Genomic DNA, 26,535 nt, shown 5'->3' on the forward strand with positions numbered 1-26,535 from the left:
AGGCCTTTTACTTCCTGAAGACCTGTGTCCATATCTCTATGTGTGGCTTCTGCGGTTTGTTCCTGTTATTTCCCCTGTAACAGCACTTGCTCATCTGATGAAAGGTGTTAACACTTGCAGGTATGGGAGTGCTGAGAGAGGTGCTGTATTGTTCACTCTTCCAGGGTCTTTCGGGGCTTTTTGGTGCCTTATGTTAGGTCCCTGTGGTCTTGGATAATTTAGTGCTATGGTGTTCACATGTGATCTGCTCCTCTGCTTATGTGGAGCGTAGTGGTACAGTGTTATGGTCCTCCGCTCAGGATGGCCCTAATTAAAGATTGGCTGTGTTGGGCCTAGGCAAGAGGAGGTAAGGGTGCTAGAGTTTAGGTAAGGTGGGTGGTGGGTCTCCGCCCCAGTCCACCCCGCCTGAGGTCTTCCTCTGTATCCATCCGGTCCATGTTCCTCTCGTCCGCCTCCAGCCATTCATGTGTTGGTCAGGTGTTGTGCGAAGTCGGCTGAGGAGATGTGGCCTAGCCAGTGAAACCATGCCTGTGTGTATCTGTCCCTGTCTTTCGGTGTTGTGACTTTTAGGTCTTCGCATCTTCTCGTGTCCTCCACCTCCTCCACCCAGCATTTGAGGGGTGGCATGTGCGGCTGTATCAAGAAGTGACACTGTACCTGCTGTTTGCAAAGCTGAGGTGACAGGGTGTAGCGGTATAGGTGTTGATAGATGGTAATTGTTAAGACACCTTTTGTCTTAATAAGTAAATCGCCGTTTAGTCCACCTTCCCCTCTCACCGTATCAAGTCTCTGTTCGTATAATGTATAATCCACGAACCATAACCAGGGGAAGCGGTAATCTCCCGAACGGGATCCGTGAATGTACTCAGGTTCCCGAACCGAACTCCACGAACTGCAGCTAATAACCGAATCACGATATCCACCAAGCGGCATAAGTTTCCCATAAATAGTCTCTAAGCGTGAATAAGAATCCCCCCAATAACGAGACTGAAGCTCCGTATTGAGGGTCAAACAGGATCTGGATTTACTGTGGGCTACCCGCCCGTATTTATGCAGGTCTCCCACTTGGTGGACACTCCCCTAGGGGACCAAATGGGAGACTGAAATTATAGATGTACAGCAGGATTCCAGACATACAGGCATAGACTTTTCCCACAATGCAATAGGGTTTCCTACTTCCTGCCCTGGAGATAATTGGGAAGAAATGCAATTATCTCCAGGACAAAGACCCATCGCCATTTTAAATATAAACCCAGAAAATACATAAAATACATAACTTTATGATAACTGTATATTTCACATCCATATCACATATCCCCAGATAGCCGGGATCTGAGGGCACATTATTGACGAATAGCGCTCAGATCCCATTCGTATGGTCCAATCGCCATGGAGTCAAAGTTCTTACAGTCTTTCGGCAGGCGATTGACTCCATGGGAAGGCTATCTGGGTTAAATACTTTCAGTCGACGGTAAACTCCCGAACAGCTGGTATTCGTATGGTTTCGTCGAAACAGCCGAATGACCCATGGTTTCAGCGGTGTTCGGCAGAAAAGGTGTCCGTTTTTAGTTCCATGGAATCAGAGCCGAACACCGCTGGGCTTTCGTCTGTTTAAAGATGGCCGCTGCCTCGTGGTCGATATGCGAACGGCGGCCACCCTGAAGTCGGCTTAATTGAGAAGTGTCTGCGGTTAACCACAACTTTCTAATTGGGATCAAAAGGTTAACCAGCAGCACACTTCTCTTCTGGGTGGCCATCCGTTCGGCAGTTTTATTCGTGAAAACAGTCATTCGGATGGTTAGTATACTGGAAACAGTCATTTAGACGGATGGCACAGAATAGACGAATCCACACAAGAAATAGACAGACGGATGGTTCTGTCACAGTAATAGTTTGGCCCTCCATGCGGAGTGGGCCCATGCAGCGGGCTGTGCGCAGGACATCTTCTTCAACTGATAGTTGTCCAGGCAGCACACTATGTCTTTGGGTTGCTCGCCTGGCGCAGGTGGTGGTCACAGCACTCAGTGGGCTCTCACTAGGTCCAGGCAGGGGCAGTTGTTGGCCACCAAGTACCTGGCTAAAAATTGTTCTCAGCAGTTCAGCAATATTTTCCAAAGCCTCCTTCTCTCATCCCTCGGACGCGGAGATTCAGTCTGTGGCCATGGTTGTCGAGATCGTCCACCCAGGTGGTCAGATGGGCTGCTGCACACTCTGTTACCGCTGTCAAGGTCTGTTTGAGATCCGTGCGGAGTGACTTGGACTCTGTCACCGATACCCTGGCATCAGGGTTAGCCAGATCTGCTCGCAGTTGGATGACTTCCTCTCAAACCACGCGGCTCAGGCGAACAGACACGGCCTCTAAGTCCGCCTTGATGAGTAAGCTGCGGATGATGGCCCGCAATTCCCCTTCAAGCATCCCTGGTGCCTCCGATGAGTGGGAGGGCATAGGCTAGAAACTCGCTGGGACAGATGGGAGGGAGTCAGAAGTAGGGCTTGCGGCCTCCATCTCCCGCTGCGATGCCAAGTCCCTAGTTGCTGTGAGGAAGGAGCGAATGGTTGGCCCTCCACCGGACCCTGGCGGTTTTTGGGTACCCGCGGTTTCTGTCAGCCTCTTTGCAGAGGCCATTTGGAGAGTTGCGTGGTATTTAGACATGCCATGAAGAGCTGTTAGATTACGCGGCCATCTTCTTCGATGGCTAAACACGCCCCCTCAGATAACATTTTGGGACCCTGCATTTCACACTGTCATAGTCAGACAAGCTAATAGTGATCTATAATGTAGAAAATCTAGGGAAGGGGTCAGCAACTCACACCTGCCAGAGACAAACAGGCTTTGATCTATCAGGAGTCCCAGCGGAATTTAAAATATCTGCTAGTGCAAAAAGGTGGTGAAGGACAATCCTCAATTTACACATTGCAGCACTAAGAGATAGTGATCTCAGATTACTTCCTATCAGCACTTGTGGAAGGGAAACCACACTAGAGAAGATCAGCCCACAGCAGCTAACCTATCACAGTTCCTGTTCCAACTGGAACCCAGGGAAGCCACCCACACTGCTAGATATACACAGAGCTTAAGAAAAACCATCCCCCTCATACAAACAATGCAGACAACCCACAAGCAAACACACATTCTCCACAAACACAACACTGACAATCCACATACACAGCCAAAACCCCAGAAGCAGCCTCTCACATGCAATACCAAAAACAGCCCCAAATATACACAAATCACTAAACACACTATGTGACATATCATTCACACACACAATTCCACAAGCAGTCTCTATACACAGCCAACATTCATAGGTATCATACACAATACCACAAACTATTCATGAACATATACAAAATATTACAAAGCAACTGCAGCACCCATAAATAACACATGCAGATACGGCAACGTACACACCTCAAGAGACGTCAAGATATTGTTTTGGTATAGTTCTATTAAAAGGTTGCCTATCACTAATCTAGGGTTTGGGAGACATGACTCACAAATTGTGTGTCCATATCCATGAATTGTAATGTGTCACTGTGTGTCTCTCCTGTTGTGTGAGTCTATAAGGTTAACCCTGTTTTTCCTCAACATTTAAAAAAGTTAATAGTGAACTGTACAATATATGATGTAACGGACCGTTTCAGCAGACAAGGGGTTAAAATCCGTTTAGGCGATATGCCCCTTTCTGAGAGACAGGCACAGCTACTGCAGAACACCAAACTCCAGAACTGGATACAAAATAGCACTTCAAACTGGAACCTCACGAATAGCTGCTAGCAGACGAACAGGAAAAGCAGACATCAGCTTACACTCCTGTTATGGTACTTTTTAGCAGTAAACCAAAATGTTTAAATGTCTATCTGTTCCTGTCCAAATTAATAAGATTGAATTGCGTATATACGCTGAAGTAATTAAGTCTGACACACAAGGTTCAGGTTAAAATAACTTCGAGAAAATTTATTGGCAAGTGATTAAAAAGCGGGCGCGCAGGCCCTTTTAAGAGGCATTTTACGTCATCATTGATTATTAGAATATCAGAGAATAAACATCATTAATTGGATTAATTGTTAAGTGTCGGGATTAGTGTCCACCTATCAATATTATTAATTGGCTCAAAAACTAAGTGGTTAGTCCCGTGCCCACCCACCAAGAGGTGGGATTGTTCTGGACACGGGTGGGGACAAGGGGGTCTTGAGCGTCATTTTACACGGTCGGTGATCTCAGGCCTCGTGGCCAGGTGCAAGGTCTCTTATGAATAGAACATTTCATTACTACTGTGTTCTCATGGCCTTCAAATTATACTATGTTGCAAGTTAAAGGAAAGTCAGCAGTTCCTGAGTTAATCATGTCTTTATAGAAAATACAGTCTTTGTCTATTGTATTAGATGTGCTGGGAAATTCTGTCAAGTAATGTAGTTTTTTTAAAATGAACAAGTTAGGTTATGAGGACAAAATGGAGGAATGAAGAAGTCAGGTTAGGAGGACAAAATGGAGGATTCACAGTATGAGGTTAAAATGGTGTTAGTGCAATAATTCAATATGAGTACAATAAGGATTTTTAAATAATCCCACATCAGTCCCCCCTATGAAATGTTAGATTCTAAGAGATAAAACTTTATTAAGTTAGTACCAGGAAGACGTGTTAACCCAAAGGCACAGAAACCCCGTGGCCGCTAGCTAGGTGTTAATGCAAAGTGCAAGACTGTCCCTGGATCTGACCCTGATAGGCTAACTCATCCGTCAGCATGGCTCTCGAACACTTCACACCCATGGGTGTCCCATGGCAGCTAACCCACCACTTCTCCACACGGGGCCTTTACCATTCACTGACAGATGCTGTCCCTAAGCTGGTCCCTTCCTAGAATTCCTGCACTTTATCAACAAAAGGGATTGTTTGCAGCGGTATACAGGGTGAGTTGATGTCTTGTAAATCTTGGTCATCAACTTCGAGATGAGTGAAAGTGGGTGCCGCTTGGTCAACAGTCTTCATGAGGGATTTTCTCAGACATGGGAGGATACAACAAAAGAGAAGAGCAAAGAGAAAAAGAAAAATTAGTATTGCCATACCAATATGCATTAAAGCCTTTTGCCATCCTGTCATCCAACCAAACCATCTTTCCCAGGGATCTTTTATCCCAGAATTCCTTTTTAACTCTTCAGACAGGTCATTTAATTTTTCTATGGCTAATGTAACTTTACCATTAGGGCCTGTGTTTTCTGGGATATAGGTACAACATGTCATGGTGTCGGGCAAAATTTTACAAACCCCTCCTTTTTCGGCTAAGATCATATCTAAGGCCATTCTATTCTGGAAAGCCATTTGGGATGTGGCCTGCAACTGTTCGGCCAACCCCTGGAGGGCATCTCTGGTATAATTAACAAAACGTTGTTGATTATAATAAATGTAATTTATCCAATTTAAATTCTTGTTTGTGGTAACTATGGCAAAAAGTGATTCAAATCCTGCAGCAACTTCATCTCTTGCTTTAAACTCATTGGGCACCCCCCTAGGCACTCCAATGGCATCAATATAAACATGAGGATCAAAACTTCCTTTCACTGGGGCGTCACGCTTAACCTTAGTGTGCCTGGACTCATGGGTGACGAGGTGTGTGTCAGAGATGATATGTATAGGCATAATGGCTTTAGCCAGAGTACACTCCCCCCACCACTCTTTGTCCATTCTGGATCTTAGCTGTAAATCCCCACACAACCAGTAAATATCCCCCAATGACCTGGTGTGAAATTGCAACAAGTTCATAGAGACATTTCTGTAGGTAGCACAATACCCCTTAGAGAAGTTACCCAAGAATCTACCAATTCCATCATAATTAGCATAACAAGTGTAATTACCTTTATACACGGTAATACCATCTGGGGGTTTGACATCCTTGGTTAGGAGAGGATACTCCTTTGTCCATACTATACATATGGACCTGTTAAAATCATAGTGATAGGCAAAAAGGCTTAAAACACATTCTTCTATATCTACTGGCAGGATTAAAGGCACAGTACCCAGGTGAGGCCGGGCACCGCCACACACATAGCATGCGGTCTTGTTATGCTTATTAGCATTGTATTTCATCCATTCTAACCATAAGTTAACATCATTAAAACCTGTTTCAGCGGCCATGGTATCTTCAAAGGTGGGGTTAGCAATGGCCATCATGTCTTGAAAGGTCTGGATGTGAGGTTTTAATGGGTTGGGGACCATATGGGTGGCCCCTTGCCACTCAGAAGAGTTGCACATATCTTTGAGGTAGAAATGACCTAATTTACGGTAGGAACCCTTTTTCCAATACATTCCCATCACATACTGGTCTGCATCCGTTGGGCTTGGATGCTCAATGTTAAGGATTAATTTCATTGGTGTACCTCCCCCAGGCTTTCTCAAAGTCATTCTCTGGAGAAGGGTTCTACCATGATCATCTACTTTAGATAAGGCACTTTTTGGTTTGTAACCCCAGGCAGGCCCGCCATTCCATCCCGCCGCCCCCCAATGGTCACAATTGTGCCCCCATTGCTTGTCAACTACACAAACATATGGGTCTTTTGAATGAGGGATATCTCTATAGATACTCTGGATTTGTGATGTGGGAAATGGGCATTCTACAATATCACAGTAATCAAAGGTATAAGTAGCCACATGGGTGCACGATGAATTATACCAAAAGGTGTACCCACTAACATCTTTGGTGATGGCTACTTGCTGGGCCTTTATTAGGCTAATTAGGGAGAAGGTGTACCAGAGGTACATGTTTGTGCGGTGTTTGCTTCCTCCGGGGCAGGAGACTTCTTGCAGTGGGAAGCGTGGATCCAATGTGGCCTACCGGCCAGTTTGACGGAGGTTGCGGTAATCAGGAGAACTTGGAATGGACCATCAAATCTTGGTTCCAGGGTATTTTTCCGCACAAACTTCTTGACCAGAACCCAATCTCCGGGAAGCAGGTTATGGGTACCTGTATCCAAATCGGGATCTGGAATTGAAGAGAAAACTTGGGCATGTATTTTGTTTAAGGCACTTGCAAGTTCAGTTACATAGTCTACTAAAACATCTGATTGGAGCTGTAACTGCTGCGGATAATAACAACCTAGTCTGGGTGCTGTCCCAAATAAAATCTCATATGGGGACAGTGAATGCTTCCCTCTAGGTGTGTGCCTAACACTAAATAAAGCTATTGACAGGCTTTCTGGCCAGGGCATTTTTGTTTCTTGTGACATTTTTAACATTCTGGCTTTTAGAGTGCCATTCATGCGCTCTACTTTACCACTACTTTGTGGGTGGTAAGGGGTGTGGAAGGCTAGAGTCACCCCTAGAGCAGTCCAAATTTCTTTAGTCACTGTTGCTGTAAAAGCTGGGCCTTGATCACTTTCAATGACTTCTGGGAGTCCGAACCTACATACTATCTCTGTAAGTAGGCGTCTTGCGGTTGTTTTTGCAGTGATATTGGTCACTGGGTAGGCCTCTGGCCATCCTGAGAACATGTCCACTATGACTAGTGCATATTCATGGGGCCCACTCTTGGGCATTTGGATGTGGTCAATTTGAATTCTTTGGAAGGGGTACATGGGCTTTGCCAGGTGTTTTGCAGGCACCTTGATTGGTTTTCCTGGATTGCATTTTGCACAAATGACACAGGCCTTGCAGAAACTATTGATCAAAATTGTAATTCCAGGTGCTTCATAATACTTCTGTATGAGGGCGGCCATTAATTCTTTTGACAGGTGTGCAGGCCCATGTGCCCATTGGACAACTGCTGGATATAAATTCCTGGGAAGACAAAATTTGAAGTTGTTGTAATATACTCCGTCCTTTTGGACAGCTCCTTTCTTTTTCCATTTCTGGATTTCTTCAGGAGTGACTGCAGCTTGCTGTTCTTGCAAAATTCGCAAATCAGTAGGAAGAGTTTGCAGAGCAAAAATAGGAACTTCTTCTTCTTCTTGTCCGGACACTTCTTCATCCACTTCCTGCAGATCCCTGGCCGCTAGCTTAGCAGCCTGATCAGCTAAATGGTTGCCCTTTGCTTCATCTGTATCCAATTTCCCATGGGCCTTGACTTTTAAAACGGCCACTTCTTTAGGGAGTAGGAGGGCATCCATTAGCTCCTTGATTGCAGTGCTGTGTTTGACTGGTGTACCGGCGGTGGTAAGAAATCCTCTTGTCTTCCAAATTAGGCCGAAGTCATGTGCCACACCCAGAGCATATCTTGAATCTGTATAGATGCTGGCACGTTTTCCTTCGGAAATTTTGCATGCTGAAGTCAGAGCCTGTAATTCAGCTTCTTGTGCAGACATTGCTGGTGGTAAAGATGATGATTTGATAACTTCATCTGTTGTGGTTACGGCATATCCTGTATGGTATCTTCCTTCTTCATCAGCATATCTTGAACCGTCCACAAACAGGGTAAAATCTGGATCTGGTAATGGATTCTCATGTACAGTTGGTAAGTGCACTGTTTCCATTTTCATCTGTTCGAAACAGTCATGAGGTGTTTCTGGGTCATAATCATTCTTTATGACCAGATCTTGAAATTCCTTTTCCAGGAAATGGCGTGGCCATGCTTCTAGAAGGTCAGTTGTTGGGTATTTGGCAATACCATTCTCCTGTAGCTGTTCTTCATCCATGGTGGCCCATAACTTTGCCATGGGCCCAAGATCATTCCATGACCTTGTTTTTAACTTGGTAACAGGAATATGTGGGATAGCAGTATCCCAATGGCGGTAGAGGTAGTTAAGTTGTTGAGGTAGTTGGACCAAGACCATGCTATTGCCTTCAGAGTCACAATAGAAATCTTGAGCAGTGAGCTTCACATCAGTCCAGTGGTAAAGCTCATCTTCATAGCAAGGTTCGGGAATAATGTTTGGTTTGTACCACATGGTACAGAAGGCGTAATCTGGGCCTTCACAGAGAGGATTCTCATTTTCTTGAAATGTCAAATGTGGGTGCATGATCTTCTTGATACACCCACAGAGCAGGTAAATGTAGGTCTCATCCGTGATGAATCCATAGTAGGTACCCCCCTCAGGGAGTGGAAGAAGAGTGGATGGATTAAGCACTTGACATCTCTGAATGGAAATGTTGTCAGGCAAAAGAAGATGACACTGTAGGCGCAGGTGTCTGGCTGGAGACACGTGCTTGAGCTGGACTTAGTTGATGATGGCAGAAATGTCATGAGGGGCCAAAACAACCAGAGGGTGGCCAAGGACCAGGTCTGAGGTTCTTTCTATGAGCTCTCTTGCAGCAAAAACGGCCCTGAGACAGGAAGGGGTCCCTCTGGCCACAATGTCCAGTTGACATGAGAAATATCCAATAGGCCTCTGGCGGCCTCTTAAGTCATTAGTTTGGGTGAGAACTCCTGTTGCATGGCCTTGTCTTTCAGAGACAAATAATTTGAAAGGTTTGGTGTAGTCAGGTAGGCCCAAGGCAGGAGCAGAGGCAATGGCTCGTTTAAGAGCATTGAAATTGTCCAGAGCTTCATTGGTCAGACAGAATGGGTCAGACTTGAGTGCATCATAGAGAGGTTGCATAAGCAGAGAGGCTTCTGGGATCCATGCTCTGCAGTAGGAAATGAGGCCTAGGAAGGCATGAAGAGATTTTGAAGTCCTTGGAAGAGGAATATCCAGCACAGCTCTTACCCGGTCCCGAGTAAGATGTCTGGTACCTTGAGATAGGCAATGTCCAAGGAAAATTACTGAAGATTGGCAGAATTGCAGCTGTGGATGATGGGTGTGAGAGTGCATGTTAGAGTGCTGTGTGTGAGAGTGCTGTGGATGATGGGTGTGAGAGTGCATGTTAGAGTGCTGTGTGTGAGAGTGCTGTGGATGATGGGTGTGAGAGTGCTGTGTGTGATGTGTATGTTAGAGTGCTGTGTGTGAGAGTGCTGTGGATGATGGGTGTGAGAGTGCTGTGTGTGATGTGTATGTTAGAGTGCTGTGTGTGAGAGTGCTGTGGATGATGGGTGTGAGAGTGGTGTGTGTGTGTTTGGGGGGGTAGATAAAAAACAAAAACAAGTATGCATTATGTCCCCCCCTCCCTTCTTACCTTTTAGCCTGGGAGGGGGGGGCCCGGCATGGTGGTATCTGGGAAGGGGGGACCGGCACGGTGACACCATCCCTGGTGGTCCAGTGGGTGAGTGAACTCTAGCCTGCTGGCTAGAGTTCACTCTCGCGAGATCCGGTCGTTGCCATGGCAACGCGCCGGATCTCGCGAGAGGAACCCAGCGGAGCTGCAAGATAGAGCTCAGCTGGGTCCTCTCCTGGCTCCCTCCCCCTCTCCCTGCTGGCAGCCGGAATATTCTCTATGTGGGCCGGTGAGGGAGATCTTTGATCTCCCCACCGGCCCATCATTGAAAACAGCGGGGCCGGCGATCGGATAGTGCCGGCCCTGCATAGACCGGCAGGGGAGATCCTGGGACTTCCCCTGCCGGCCTCGGCCCCACGGCCATCGCGGCCCACCGGGCATTTGCCCGGTGTGCCCGATGGCCAGTCCGGGCCTGAGTGGAAGAGATCTCGGTAGTCCTGCTCCAGTTCCCACTCCATGGTTGCTAGGTGAAGCAGGTCTTGCCCTACCTCATGGGGGTCATCCCAGTCATGCCTAGCCTCCCTTGTGTAGAAAATATCCTGAAGTCTGGTCTGCGCAGGGCTCCCGAAGTCCGTCTCTGCAAAGGACTCCCATAACAAGCCAGGACCATCAAACTCCTCTCCCTCTGGCTTGTCATGCTCGGCTGTCCAGGGTATATACTGTGCCATATACCACCAGAGTGCCTGGTAGGCATCTTCCAGCCAAATCTCCTGCCATACTCGGAGCTCCAATTCCTTCACCCATTCCTCCAGGGGCTGCTCTCCCAGGAAGGGCATCCGCAGGGCCACTTGCTTCTGCAACCGCTGCTCTTCACTGGGGAGACTCTCACCCCGCTGGTATTGTACATCCAGGGCCTGGTACCAGATGCTTTTCCTTAATGCATCCCGGCGATCCAGGTCCTCCTCCTCGTATAACACTGCTGGTTCCATTCTGTTGCTTTTAGAGTTGCTGTACTGGGACATGCGTTGCCCCCACTTCTAAATCCAAAGAAATGGTGTTTCCTGTAGCTGTCCTTCTGGCTGTAGGAACGATCCCGCCGCTTGCCACCAATTGTAACGGACCGTTTCAGCAGACAAGGGGTTAAAATCCGTTTAGGCGATATGCCCCTTTCTGAGAGACAGGCACAGCTACTGCAGAACACCAAACTCCAGAACTGGATACAAAATAGCACTTCAAACTGGAACCTCACGAATAGCTGCTAGCAGACGAACAGGAAAAGCAGACATCAGCTTACACTCCTAGCAATCGATCTCCAACAGCATACAGTGAATCCCCCCAAGAACGAGACAAGGCTCCGTGTTGACGGGCAAGCAGTGGTCTGAGGTGCTGGGGCACCCAGCCTGGTTTTTATTACATGAGTACACATACAGGCCACACCCAGGGGGAGGCATAAAATAACCAATGACATAGATGTTACATCCCACACATCCCCTCCCCTTAGTGTGACACATAATCCCATTATGCATACAGTTCAAAATATACTTTTACACAACTTTCATAACTTTAAAACCATACATCACATTCACATAAAAATACATATTCACAATCAATCCATTCGGGGGAACAACATACTCAAAAATTGCATGAATCAGACCAGGGGTTCAAAAGTTAGTAAAAGTATCTTTTGGGCCCTGGCTTGCAGCATGGCAAAATCTGGCTCAAACAGAAGAAAAACATCCCCACAATGCATCCCGGTTTCCTCCCTTCTGCCCTGGAGATAATTGGAGAAGTAATCCAATTATCCAGGACTAGAGGCAGACTCCATTAACCACATGGTTGCAAAACGACATAAAACACTTTAAAATACATAAAGTCACATTTTACACATAACACACAGACATTTCACATATCCCCAGATAGCTGGGATCTGAGCGCACAAAACTACCGAATAGCGCGCAGATCCTATTCACACAGTACAATTGCCATGGAGCTAAAGTCTTTCCCATAGTCTTTCATTATATGAATAGGCTCCATGGTATAGCTATCTGGGGTATCACATTCCCATAAAGTCTGGGCCATAGTCCAAAGGCAGCAGGCGGGCAACCAGGCTTCTCCAGTTCACAGTGGCGAAGTTGGTTTCGCCACATATGACATTTTAGACTATGTGTTAGGGAAAAATGTCCTACAACCTCAGAATCCCTCAATTGCCTCTATTTTGTGTTGAGCATTTCCTTTTCCGTGATTTTTTTTTACCTAGTATTTTAATACAGGATCCAATGATATTCTTTTCTACATAAGCTGATCTGTGATGGAGATGACAGGCCTGCAAATTATGTATTATCAGAGAAACCCTCTGCTGGGCATGTCACCTGCTTGAATTCAGCCTATGTGAAAGCAATGCATGCAAGGTGAAGTAGGGAGAAGGGAGAGCAGCATCAGCACGGATAGAGGAGAGAAGCAGCAAAAAATATTTTATCAGGCAATCTGAAATTAAATGAGAGAAAAAACAACAAATTTTATTTACACAAAGCCAACACAAAGCGTTAGGGACTTTTAACCAATTGTGGGAATCAAGTCTCTTCTTCCCAAACACGGGTATGCAGGAGAGGTGTGTCTTACAGCAAGCGTAACACCTTGTGAAAACATAAGTGATGCTCTCAGCCGGTGACAGGGCCTGTGGAAATAAATTAAATGTGAGCTTTTAATTATTTTAAGAGAAGGAACATTTCATTTAAAACATGAGTCAAACCTATGTCTGTCATGACAGGTTCACTTTCAGATGAGCTATATTGTCAATAAACATTTTTGGATGCAACAAACATTATAAATCTACAATATTTTTTTTTAATGCATATGCTATTGTTTTTTTTTATTTGTGGTATCCTGCACTAATTTTGGAGCTTCAGAAATAATAGATGCCGAGAATGGAGGCAGACTGTGGGATGTAGAGCAGTCTCACGTGGAAAATTAGCAAGACTTTATTAATTATTTGGATTCTGGGAAACCCATACCTTAGAAATGCCTCCATTCTACAGTCGTAATAGAAATCCTTAAAAAGCCTTATATGCAATGAGGATTTTCCCTTGCGTTCTATCTGTACGGAGCAAACAGGGACATAGCATACAGTGCTCACAAAGGAATAATTTATGGATTTTAACTAGGTAGATAGCAGACAATAGCAAGTAGGACAAATGAACAGAGTCTCGAATGCACACGCCTGTGAGTTCTCAGATACAATCTGGTATTATTCTATGATATGCACCCAGGGAAAAGAAAGGTTGTTGCATAATAAATGAGTCTGATGAGGTGATAATTAAAGTCAACTAATAGAATGGCCTATACGTGCTCACCTTTTATATGCCCAGAGCAGTAAGGAAAACTCCAAATTTATTGTAAAGCCCCCAAATGGAACGAGTAAAACAGGAGATGCAACTAAAGGATATTTTACCATAAACAGTGTGTGTCTTTGAGAACATAAATTGCTTTTTTATTTTTTATTAAACCAGTAACTGAGAAAAAGAACTGCATATTTTTAAAAGTAGCTGAAGAAGTTATATAGAATTCTGCTCAGAGATTGGACAGGACTAGGTGTAGACTGGGAAAACTGACACCATGCCATGACTGCCAATTACATGCCATAATCATACCAAGCCCAAATCCTAGCCAATAAAATAGCAGGCACTTATATTAAAGGGCAGGGTTTGGCCATAGCTTTATTTATCAATACATGGATTACAACTGAACTTTTTGAAGAAGACCTGTTGATTGGAGGCTGCTGGCCTCATAGGCATTTATAACAGACCGAGGGTTCAGATCCCGTCACCTGACTGTGCTCAGGAACCCCCTCTCCCAATGCTGGTTCTCAAGTGACCACTTCCTCAAGCACTGGCCAACTCCAAGCTATGACAACAACGACAAAATCAAGAAAATCAAAAAGAAAAAAAAGGGGGTTAGTGGATAAGGATGTGGTGGGTGGGCAGGAGAATGTCCTATAGATGTGCTAACCGGAAGGCAAAGAGATGTTGGTAAGTTGCAACATTTGGACAATTTAGAAAAAAAATGTGCAATACTTATAAAGCGTCTATGCATTCACTTTTTGGGTTGAAATGCATAAGATTTGGTTGCCCCGTTTGCTTTATGTGATGTATGCAACTGACTGATGTTAAGAAGATGAAATTATGGCTTTAATTTAAAGGACCACTACAGACACAGACACACAATGGTCTGGGTGCCAGGTCCCTCTAGTTTTAACCCTGCAGCTGAAAACATAGTTTCAGAGAAACTGCTATGTTTACACTGAGGGTTAATCCAGCCTCTAGTAGCTGTCTCACTGACAGCCGCAAGAGGCGCTTCCGCGATTCTCACTGTGAAAATCACAGTGAGAAGACGCTGTGCGTCCATAGGAAAGCATTGAGTAATGTTTTCCTATGGGCGGTATGAATGCGTGTGCCGCTCTGGAGACATCGGCAGGGGGTGGAGAGTTCCCCAGCACAGAGGGAGCCCGGCGCTGGAGAAAGGTAAGTGGCTGAAGGGGATTTAACCCTTTAAGCCCAGCGGGAGGGGGGACCTTAGGGTGGGGGGGGGGGGGGGTGCTAATGACCCTATAGTGCCAGGAAAATGAGCTATATAGTGGTCCTCTTTTTTGTTTTTGAAGGGCTTGGAATGTGCAAAATTTCTGTATCCTTTTTTTCTTCTTCAAAGAGTAAGTCCTCAAAAAGTTAGTCAGAGTGTGGGCAATTTCCTGCATCTCTTATTCTGCTTTTCTTTGTGCCTTGTAGGCTCAGATCTCCCCCAAGGCAACACGTGATGTTAAAGCAGCTCTGGATGTATTATGGAAATGAGATGTTTCTCTAATGTTAAATTAAGTGAGAACATTTCTATGTTTCCTAACAACCAATTCCTATAAAGGATTCCCGCAGGAGCGACTCCTGGTTTCGAGGTTTTACTTGCTCTGGATACTGGGAGCTCAGATTATCTCTCGTTCTGCAGATTGAAAAGCATTTTTTTGGAACAAAGCTGCCAAATCCCCATGGTGAATTAATTAAGGACGGTCATTTCGAAAACAAGCGTTTTTTTTGTTGTTTTTTTTGTATAGTTTTTCTTTTCCCTCTTGATGAAAGAGATGATTTCTAACTACCTTGCTGTTGATTCCCCCTGGCACAAAAACCAACAAAAAACAATGAAGATACAGACTAATTCATTTTTTTACAGTAGAAACAAATTTTCATTCATTATGTATTCTGATAACTCGAAAACCTTGCAATACTAAATGGAGTTTATAAGTGCAAGATATATATATATATATATATATATATATATATATATATATATATATATATTATTTTTTTTAAAGTGATACCTTTTTTTACAAAGCGACTGTGTTCAGACTTAAGCAATTTATTTTTTTCTGCAACTTATCTTTTGGCCAAAAAATAAATTTGAACAACAAAAAAAAAAGTTTAAAAAAATTACAACATTCTCAAAAGAAGAATGACTTGATCTATACATAGGAAGGTTCTTAAGTTATATTGCTAATGCCATCTCCAGTAGTTAAAGGGACACTCCGAGCACCATAATGCTGTACTAACAGTTTGACAACTTAGCTAGGTCCGCAGGTGTCAGAAACCTCCTCTAGTGAGAGCTGGAACTTCTCTGCTTTGAGCTAGCCCAGCAGGTGCAGGGTGCTCTTTGGCTGTGCGTGATATTACTGGCACCCAGCAGACCTCGGATAAGTTGTCAGACCGTTTGCAGGCAGTTTGACTACTTACCCTGGGATATGGATGTGGGTAGATTAATTGGGTTAAGGATATGGCTGTGAGGGGAAAGCATATAACTGGGGGGAGAATGTATTGAGGAGAGAATTGGGGGTGGGATGTGGCTGTTGGTGGCTGTAAGGTAACTTGGGGTGGGATGTGGAATTGCTGGTGGTATGTGGAATTGCTGGTGGTATGTGGAATGTAGAATTGGTGGTTGGATGTGAAATTGGGGGTGGCATGTGACTGGTGGAGTATTGGAGATGACATATGGCTGTGGTGGGTTATATTGTGGGTGGTATGTGAAATTTGGGGTGTCATGTGACTGTGTTGGTGTATTGGGGATGGCATATGGCTGTGGTGGGTTATATTGTGGGTGGGATGTGAAATTCAGGGTGGCATGTGACTGTGTTGGTGTATTGGGGATGGCATATGGCTTTGGTGGGTTATATTGTGGGTGGGATGTGAAATTGGGGGTGGCATGTGACTGTGGTGGTGAATTGGGGATGGCATATGGCTGCGGTGGGTTATATTGTGGGTGGGATGTGAAATTGGGGGTGGCATGTGACTGTGTTGGTGTATTGGGGATGGCATATGGCTTTGGTGGGTTAGATTGTGGGTGGGATGTGAAACTGGGGGTGGCATGTGGCGGAGTATTGGGGATAGCATATGGCTGTGGTGGGTTAAATTGTGGTTGGGATGTGGTGGTGGGATGTGAAAATGGTGGGTGGCATGTGACTGTGTTGAAGTATTGGGGATGACATACGGCTGTGGTGGGTTATATTGTAGGTGGCATGTGGTTGAGAAGAGGTGAACTGGGAGAGACGTGGCTATAGGGGTGGAATTATTGGGGTGGGGATATTGCTGTGCATAGATGTGCAGGAGGGCAGTTATGTGGCTGTGGAATGTAAGTGGTTATTGTACTTGCAGAGTTAATTTAATCCTTCTGCTGAGACTTTATTAACTTCAACAGTGTTTTTTTTTCTCTCCAATAATATTAGCAAGGTAGGTCACTGTGGCTTGGTGCAGGGTGGACAGATGCCCACAGGTTAGAAATTATCATAGCTCTAAATACCTCAGATTAATAACATATTCATTTTAAATGTCATCACTGCAGGGGATTGTAAAAGAGCAGGAGCTTTGCGGGTCAGAACATACATATTGATCAGTTCCCCAATCGGTTTTCTTGTGATGGGAATATTTATACATTGTATTTTTAATTGTACGCTAGTCACATTCCTAGTAGACTCTTTATTCTTGGGGTGCACTGGGAGGGGGATATTGGTAGAGATCTTTACTTCCTCCTCTGAACATTTAGCAAGAGGGACCCCTAAAAAGAGATTACAGATGGTCTCCTGAAATATTATACATGGTCTCCTGAAATCTTTGCTGCACCCTGTGCTAGGCATCAAGCACTGGTCTCCTAATCGTTCCCGTCCACGTGTTTCTCCTTATTCGTACATAATAAATAATTTAACAAATTACAGGTTACAGTAAGCTATTTGGCAAACTGGGAAATTACAACCTCCTAAAACCACAAGTGACTATTGCAATGTTTCCAACCTTTTCTATTATTTATATGCTCCAGTCATGCAAACGAGACTTGAAGCAGTGATTAAAAAGTTTGATTTCCACCAATGGTTATTACCTCCTCGATCAATGATCCTACCTGGGTCCCCATGACATTACTAGCAAGTCCCTGCTGTTTAGAATATCTCTGACAATAACTTGCTTACTGCGGAACCCCAGCTTTGTCCAGAGCAGTGAAGAACGTTCTGGGAAGAGTCTAATGAAGGAGTTCTATTTAATTTATTTTAGTTATATGACAAGGAGTCACTGTGATACCGGAGAAACTGACGGAAGCCAAGCACAGAGAGATGGACACAGGTTTCTTCAGGAAGGAAGAGATTCTTTATTCGATTCACCGACCGGGGCTCAGAGGGACTTATGTCACCAAAATACAACAAGATCTGAGCCCAGAACTGACTGTGTAAATGCATGATATAGACATATAGCTCCTCCTATAGTTAACTCTACCCACATATATTCTTTACACAATCAGCTGAACAAAGCCTAACTTCCCTTACTTGTTAGACCACATGGCTCACCCAGAACAATGGAGGAGGGGAAGTGTTTTCAGTTTCTGCATTCCTGCATTTGCTCAATACGGTGTTGATTGTATCTTAGCTACGTGAAACTAACTAACTGATACAACATTTACACATATGCCACATGGCAATCTTGCCCTAGTAAATTTATTTTTTACTGAGATTCCACCACATTCCCCCCTTTGATGCTTCTGATATTTCACAATTCCAGATGCATCACTTAACCATAGTTTGCTTACACCTCAGGTTGCCATGAATCAGAACAGACCTCTTAAGCATCTTAGCATCCTTACAAATTCCTTCAGCACTCCTCATTCTGAATATATTCTCTCTGGGCTAAGGGTTCATACTTGCAAACAGCCATTACATGCGCAGGTGGTTTCCTTTCTGTCGTGCTCTCTATGACACTCTGTATGGACCTAATTACCAATGGAACCAAACATGGTAGAAAGAGACACACTATAATCAACATGACTCCTCCTACCAATGTCTTGATCCCTCCAAGCTGCTCGTACCTACTTCCAAACCAACTACTAGAATTGTACCCGTTCCAGGCTTAAGTCGGTACATGCGTCAGTTTAGCCATGTGGCTTGTGAGATCAGCCACTGCCTGCCCTTCATCATCTATGTGCAGACAACAGTTGCTGAGATTGAACTTTCCACATACACCTCCTTCTATTTGCACTGGAAGTGAATGGAGGACTTTATCAACAGCCCAACTGGTTTACCTGGTAAGAAGGCTATGTGCTTTACAGAGGAATCCATAATTGCCTAATGGTAGAATGAGGCTTGAATCCCTGTATTAGAATACAATAACACTTCATGGGCATACAGTTTGGCTGTTAACCAGTTCCCTCACATATTACATCCTTCCTATTGGCAATGAAGCGCGCTAAGGTAGCCAGTGCCACTCAATATCTTCCCAGCTACCTACATTCAAGGATGCTAGCTTCTTTTTATGATTCACATCATAAACTTTAACTCTCAAGGTCTCTGCTGTTTCAATTGGCAACAAGAAGAAGGATGGTTTGAGCATACCTAATACACATGCCCCTTCCCAGTCCTGTGGTAACTCCGAATATACTTTCTTACCACAGATCCAGTACAAATTTGCTGGGGCTCTCCAGGTAGATGTGATGGATAGGTCAAACCACACATCCTTTAAATTGGCGTATCTAGCAAACGGGTTAGATGGTTCTGAGACATTTGAAGCCGACCACCAAGTTGTATTCTTCGTATCATCATCATAAGCTTTTTGCCCTAGACAAGTTAATTCTCCTACAGAAGTATTATACATCATTCCTTTCCTCGCTATGCAAACATAACCTATGATGGAGGTCTTTAATCTCCACTCAGATTTACCTCTAACACTCATATGATAATCGGCTTGTGTAGATATTAATTGGTCAACTGCCTCAGAACCGGACATTACCTCCTTTGCTTCCCAAGGCCATTGGTCTCCCATGTTAGTACCTCCACACACATAGCAGTTGGTAACATTAAGACTACCGGCAATACTTTCGGCTAAATCTATGAACAGGTTTTTAGCATTATGGGGGATCTTATTATCTATACTCATCTCTTCATAAAAAGAATGGTATACTTGATGAGTTTGGGAGGTTACCGTATCGGTCTCTATCCCTATAAATAATATTGTCCCAGGATCTAAACCCGTCCCATATATTTGGAACCCAAATAAGTTACCGAACCTATCTATGAATCGTTCAGGATTATTTATGAGTATATGGACTGGGTTACATTCCCTAGACTTACAATATGGCTTTGTAGGCAACTTAGTAACAATCATATCCTTATCTACTGTCGGTCCCCAAGTTGCCCACCCCACACAAGACCAATATGGGCAAAAGTTATATTCCCTATCTGGGCATCTCGGACTTACATACTTGTTTTTACTACTGGGACAAATATATTTATCATTAGACCCATACGTTCTCTCCCACTTAAAATCCCCACATACATTCCACGGCTTTCTACCACTTGATATTGCTTTACATGCATCAAATAGCAGAACACCCGAAGAATGTACGGTTTCTAACTCAGTTTTATTTATTAGGGTCCCCTGAGGATCTCCATTCCTGAGGGTCAACCAAATTGTACGGGGTTGATACTCCGGATTGAAGCACCTAGGTTCTCCTACTCCTAAATGGCATACACTATATTCTATACCTAGATATATACACCTAGACACATCACCTTTACACTCATATTGTGAATGCCAAATTAGGGTCTGGGAAATATGATTACCTGTCTTAGTAGTCTTAATGCAAACCTCACAGCTAGGAGTGTCGGTACCTCTACCTTCCTGAATATAAAAAGACACAAAAATATACATTATCAAAAGCACTTCTTTCGACGTCTTCATCCTCAGTCTTCGTCCGTGCGATGGCACCTCAGCTTCCAGAATGTAAGGGCTGCAGGGAATGGAGTTCTGCTCGTCTTCACAGGGGTCCCTTCGAGACTTTCCTGGCTTTTAATAACACGTTGGTGAGCGGACAGGCATTATTATGGCCGTCAAAAACACTCACTTGTAGATCTTTGTTGATGTTCCCTTTTAACAATATTATCTTCGCAAAAAACACTTTTAATCCAACTCGATCACACGCTTCAACTGGATCTTGCAAGGATTCTCTGGATCTATGGTAGCTTGTCAGGAATCTGCCGCTGTTTTTTTTACCCTAGAGTGATGAATCCACGGAGTCACTTCTACAACCTTTACAACTGTTGGGGTAGATAAAAGAACAACATAGGGACCTCTCCACTTGGAACCTAATGGAACAGTGTTCCATTTTTTTATCCACACTTGATCCCCTGGATGGTAAAAACAGGTGGATAAATATTCACAGGTAATCTATCTTGTACCCATTTCTGTACCTCCTCCATAGTTTTACCCAACTCTACAACCTGCTGCCGGGTAATTCCTTCTCCCAACTGACTCAAATCCCCCGTTAAGTTACCAAGTATGGGAGGTGGATGCCCATACATAATTTTTCAGCAGTACCCCAGAAACAAAAGAAAGCATCTTTGAGGTCTAGGAAGGTATAGTAGGTTGCCCCACCTGGTATTAAAGCAAGCAGATTATAGGGGATGGGTACCACTGGGTGTATATTGACTACTGCATTATTAACTGCGTTTAGATCTTGTACAGGATGATACTCATCTGATCCCGGCTTCTGAACAGGTAATAATGGAGTGTTCCAAGGGGAGGTACAGAATTTTAGGATGTCATACTTTGCACACTTATCCACATAGGTTTGTATATTTTCCTTAGCCCTCTATAATATATGGTACTAACTAAGGCTAACAGGATATGCTCCAAGCTTTGATTCAATGTGTATTGGTGGAATATTGCGAGCAAGTCCTGGAGGATTATTCTCTGTCCATATTCTTGAAATGTCAAATAAGGATTCATCACTCTTAGGGTCTGTATTTGTTATTATAGAGTAGAAGTGCCATTCTTCTTCCCTTTGCACCGATACTGATATTATGCCTGGTGATCTATTAAACTTCAGAGACGTTGATCCGTTGGGTTTAAAAGTTATCTGGGCTTGAAGCTTTAATAATAGATCTCGTCCTAGAAGCTGAACTGGACACTCCAGCATATATAGGAACTGGTGCTTAACAAAATGGCCTCCTAGAATACAAGTATGACTCCTGAGAATTGGTCTAGCAGCGCTTTTCCCAGTAGCTCCTATCATAATTATAGTCTTCCTGAAGGAGGAGCAACTAGGTTAGTTACCACAGAGTACTCAGCACCAGTGTCAATCATGAAAGAGCTCCTCTTTCCCTCTATTGATACATCGACCATAGGCTGCACTTGGCTAAAGGGGGATGGAGCCCAGTCGGTATCAATAGTCTTCCATGACAGTGTCAGCCAGACTGACAAAATCTCTATCTTCTCTATCCCTTAATCTCTAGGTAGGGGAATAGTATACTACTGTCATTCCCTCCAAGACTTTCTCTATAGCCACCTCTGTAACCATCTCGTAACCTTCTCTCTTGTCTTATCTATAACTTGCTTTATATTCCCTCTGTGGGCAGTCACTTTTCCAATATCCTTCCTCTCTACAATACGCACAGTGATTCCTACTTCCTCCCTTACTCAGGCTATTCTCAACTCCTCTATTCACCTCCCTTCCCTGTCTCTCTACACTTATGATAGCTACAGCTAGCATATCTGCCTTCATCCTCATTTTACGTTCTTCCTCCTGCTTTGTTTCAATCTCCCTGTTCATATACACCTGACTTGCAATTTCCATTAACTGTGATATGGACATTCCTACAAATCCCTTTAACTTTAGCAATTTTCTTTTGATATCACCTTGGGTCTGGCTGACAAATGGCGAGTTGTTCATTCGAGAGTTCTCAGGGGCCTCTGGATTAAAAGGAGTATATAATCTATATGACTCCAGCAATCTCTCATAGAAAGCACTAGGTGACTCGTCGGCTTTCGTAAAGGAATTATGGGTCTTCCAATTAAACAGATCAGTCATGGTGAAAGGGACATAAACAAATACAGGGTCTGCCAACTGTAATTGACCATTAATATCAATGTGTTTTGGACCAGGGGTAAGCTGCAGTGGCATTTGTAAATGTCAAAGTTGGAGGGCACCGGTCATTTGTCATAGTTAGGGTGGGACTTAGATAGGGTTGTTTAGTCATAGGTTCCGGTCGGGGAGTGGTGAGGTAGGTGGAAATGGATAAATTAATTTTACTGGTCAGTAACTTGGTTAACAAAATGTTTCGGACAGGGCTAGGAGGAGCCTGACCAGTAACCAAAAATGGTAAAAGTGTATTCCAGCGTCCTATACCATTGACCATTTCATCCAGTTGTATTTCAAAACTAATTTACTGTTACTAAAGGCACACAAGGCTCAGTAATTATAGTGTTATGTCAGTGGTTATGGTGTTTTCAGTGATTATGGTATTATCAGTGGTTATGGTGTTTTCAGTGGTTATGGTATTATCAGTGGTTATGGTATTATCAGTGGTTATGGTGTTTTCAGTAGTTATGGTGTTTTCAGTGGTTATGGTGTTTTCAGTGATTATGGTATTATCAGTGTTTTTGGTATTATCAGTGGTTATGGTATTTTCAGTGGTTATGGTATTTTCAGTGGTTATGGTGTTTTCAGTGGTTATGGTATTATCAGTGGTTATGGTATTATCAGTGGTTATGGTGTTTTCAGTGATTATGGTATTATCAGTGGTTATGGTATTATCAGTGGTTATGGTATTTTCAGTGGTTATGGTATTTTCAGTGGTTATGGTATTATCAGTGGTTATGGTGTTTTCAGTGGTTATGGTGTTTTCAGTGGTTATGGTATTATCAGTGGTTATGGTATTATCAGTGGTTATGGTATTTTCAGTGGTTATGGTATTTTCAGTGGTTATGGTGTTTTGTAATTGCTGAGAATTATCTGATTTCAGTGGATTCAGTTACTGTTATTAAGAATTCTCCTCACAATTTTGACTGCTAATAATAAAACTGAATACAAAGAACCAGTTGGGGGGGTAGGTAGGCACAGAAAAAGGAGGGGACAGGCATCTGAGAGTCAGAGACAATTAGAGCACAGGGGGACATACCAGCTGCACCAGTTTTTGCTAAAGAATTTAGTTGAGGGATGGTCAGATGGGTCAGATTCCATTGGGGATGGACAGACCAGTTTTGATAACCATCTAGTAACACAAACTGTGTTAACAGTCAAAAACTGGTCATTCTCTACTACATAAGGTAGTCCCCAAAATCACACACATTATATCCCTTTTTAAAGTTATTTAGCATACATTCTAAGGGATCAACAATCTTTAAATTCCGGCGCTGCCATACTTAGCAACGGAGCGTCTAATTCAAAGAAACACAACAAACACACCTCCAACAGTCACACTCGTTTCCCTGGCAACAGCGCCATGTGGCACAGTTACTAGGTCAAACTCATACAACAAAACATACAGGGAATTCCCGTACACACACAGCTGTTACACCAGTCACTAAGTAACTAATATTATGCCCTTTGGCGAAACTATACAGTCACCCACGCTATAATTCTCTATATATGAATTACCCGTCTATAACACACCCCAGTAACATCGTCTTTTACAAATAGCGGTTACAGTACGGTTAGCATAAGTCAAAGCACAATTTAAGGTCACAATACAATTATTAGTGGTTATGGTGTTAAACATGCATTAGACGACAATGATTAGTACTTATATACAGTGTCAGTAAATATACAGGGTTATGGTACCGTGCACTATGATACAGCAACACACTATTAACACTCTCGCTAGACGGCTGAGCTCGCGCTATCTAACAAGATATACACTTTACTAAACAATCTTTAACACATTTACAATCCCAACTAAACTATTGGCCAGTACCTTGAATGGACTACCTAAAACTATATACACCCGTTTTGGTTAGCCACACTGCCCAAGCACCACATATAGCGAACTAGAGGACCGAATTTACACAGACGCCTCTTAGTCTATTACTCTATCAAAAATCTAGTGGGTTCCAAATTTACACGCCTTCCCACTTAGCCAAGATAGGTTGAGAGCTAGCGAACCGAATTTACACAGACGCCGCTTAGTCTCCCGGTCCCTCCGACCTAGCGAACGTAATATACACCCTAGAACGCTAGTCTAGACAAGACACCGGTGTCCGGCTAGGGCTATTTACACCAGAACCCCGCCTGACTAACCAAATCAAACGGTCTTACTAAAGAGCGTTCGATTGAGCGGTGCGCCTTCGCTCCTTCCCTCCGACCGAGGGGGCAGATTCCATACACAGATTTAACCCCTTATGGGCCTACCGCACAATCGGTATACCCCTAGTGGGTCTGCCGTCTAAAACAGCAGTTGTCTTACCTCCTCGTTCCTGAACCTGAGTTCACACTCATCGACGGGGACACCCCAGCACTTACTACGTAGAGGCCGATGATCTCCTGGACAAAAGACCAGTGGCGCCGAGACGAAGGGAGGTCCACGCAGAAGTTCAGGGGTGCAGCCGTAGAGAACGTGGGCAAAGATAGACCGTCTCACGCCTCTGCTTCTCAGCTACCGTTGAACGATGAGCTTCCCGGCCCAATGCACCAAATGATACCGGAGATACTGACGGAAGCCAAGCACAGAGAGATGGACACAGGTTTCTTCAGGAAGGAAGAGATTCTTTATTCGATTCACCGACCGGGGCTCAGAGGGACTAATGTCACCAAAATACAACAAGATCTGAGCCCAGAACTGACTGTGTAAATGCATGATATAGACATATAGCTCCTCCTATAGTTAACTCTACCCACATATATTCTTTACACAATCAGCTGAACAAAGCCTAACTTCCCTTACTTGTTAGACCACATGGCTCACCCAGAACAATGGAGGAGGGGAAGTGTTTTCAGTTTCTGCATTCCTGCATTTGCTCAATACGGTGTTGATTGTATCTTAGCTACGTGAAACTAACTAACTGATACAACATTTACACATATGCCACATGGCAATCTTGTCCTAGTAAATTTATTTTTACTGAGATTCCACCACAACTGAGCTAATTGTACAACTGAAGAATGACTTGTCAAGCTAAAGTCCTATTCATAATCTGGACGTTTACCACAAAAGATTGAAAACCCCTCCAGCGCCTCTATTACATACTTCCCAAGTGTCCCTATTTAGGAGGGACAGTCCCTATTTATGGCCCAAATCCCTTTGTTCCTCTATTCTATCCTAATGTCCCTCTTTCTCCATATTGTTTGTGTGTCTGAGTGTATAACAGAGCTCCATGGCAATATTACTCCCAGTAATGTGTCTTATATATTATTTTAGAATAGATACCTTTAGGAGAGCTGGTGTAGGGTCTGTCCCTGGGGTCCAGTGGGAATCTTCTCCTTGGAAGTCTCCCTGCAGTCACTCACTGCCCCATAGCTCTGTTTAGTGAGTGACATCATATTCCTGCTCCCGGCATCACCACAGAGGGCATGCAAGGGAGCAGTAAGGATCTAGAAACACATCAGCTCTGTGTTGCCATAATGTCAAATCTGTGCAAAAAAAAAATCTGCCTGCACACTGCCGAAAAGACGTGCAAGTTTTTCCCTTGCAGGCACAGCGATGGCAGAGAAGGTCACAATCCCCTACCCCCCTTCACCTACCTCTGCACTACCTCCCCTTCCAACCCCTCAGCATGCGCATGCATTCTAATTTGGCAAAATGGACCAATCACAGGCTGGAGAACCCCTATTTTGTCGAGAGGGGGTGCGGAAACCAGCGCCGGGAGCTTTTTTTCTTTTTACAGATTTGGAGGGTGAACTTTTCATAGTGCCCAGTAGGACATTTACACCAGAAAGGTCCCTCCTCCAAACGTGTTGGAGTAACAATTTAAACTACTGTTGTTTTGGTGCATATAGTGTCCATAAGCCTTTAGTGGGTTCTCTGTCTTGTCACATATTCAGGAGTATTAAATGACCCCAGTCACTCTATAGACTGGTTATATGTATTGCGAGCTGTACTCAAAACCCTATATTTACATTTTGTTTTCAATCAAAACGCTCTGGAATATATTCTTTTATTCTTAGATCTATGTCATTCTTAGAGAAAAGCAGACTGCTCTATTTTTCAGCCCTCACTAAGGATGACAGTGCTATA

This window comes from Pelobates fuscus, chromosome 7 (assembly GCF_036172605.1).
Source record: "Pelobates fuscus isolate aPelFus1 chromosome 7, aPelFus1.pri, whole genome shotgun sequence".
In the NCBI taxonomy this organism is placed as follows: Eukaryota; Metazoa; Chordata; class Amphibia; order Anura; family Pelobatidae; genus Pelobates; species Pelobates fuscus.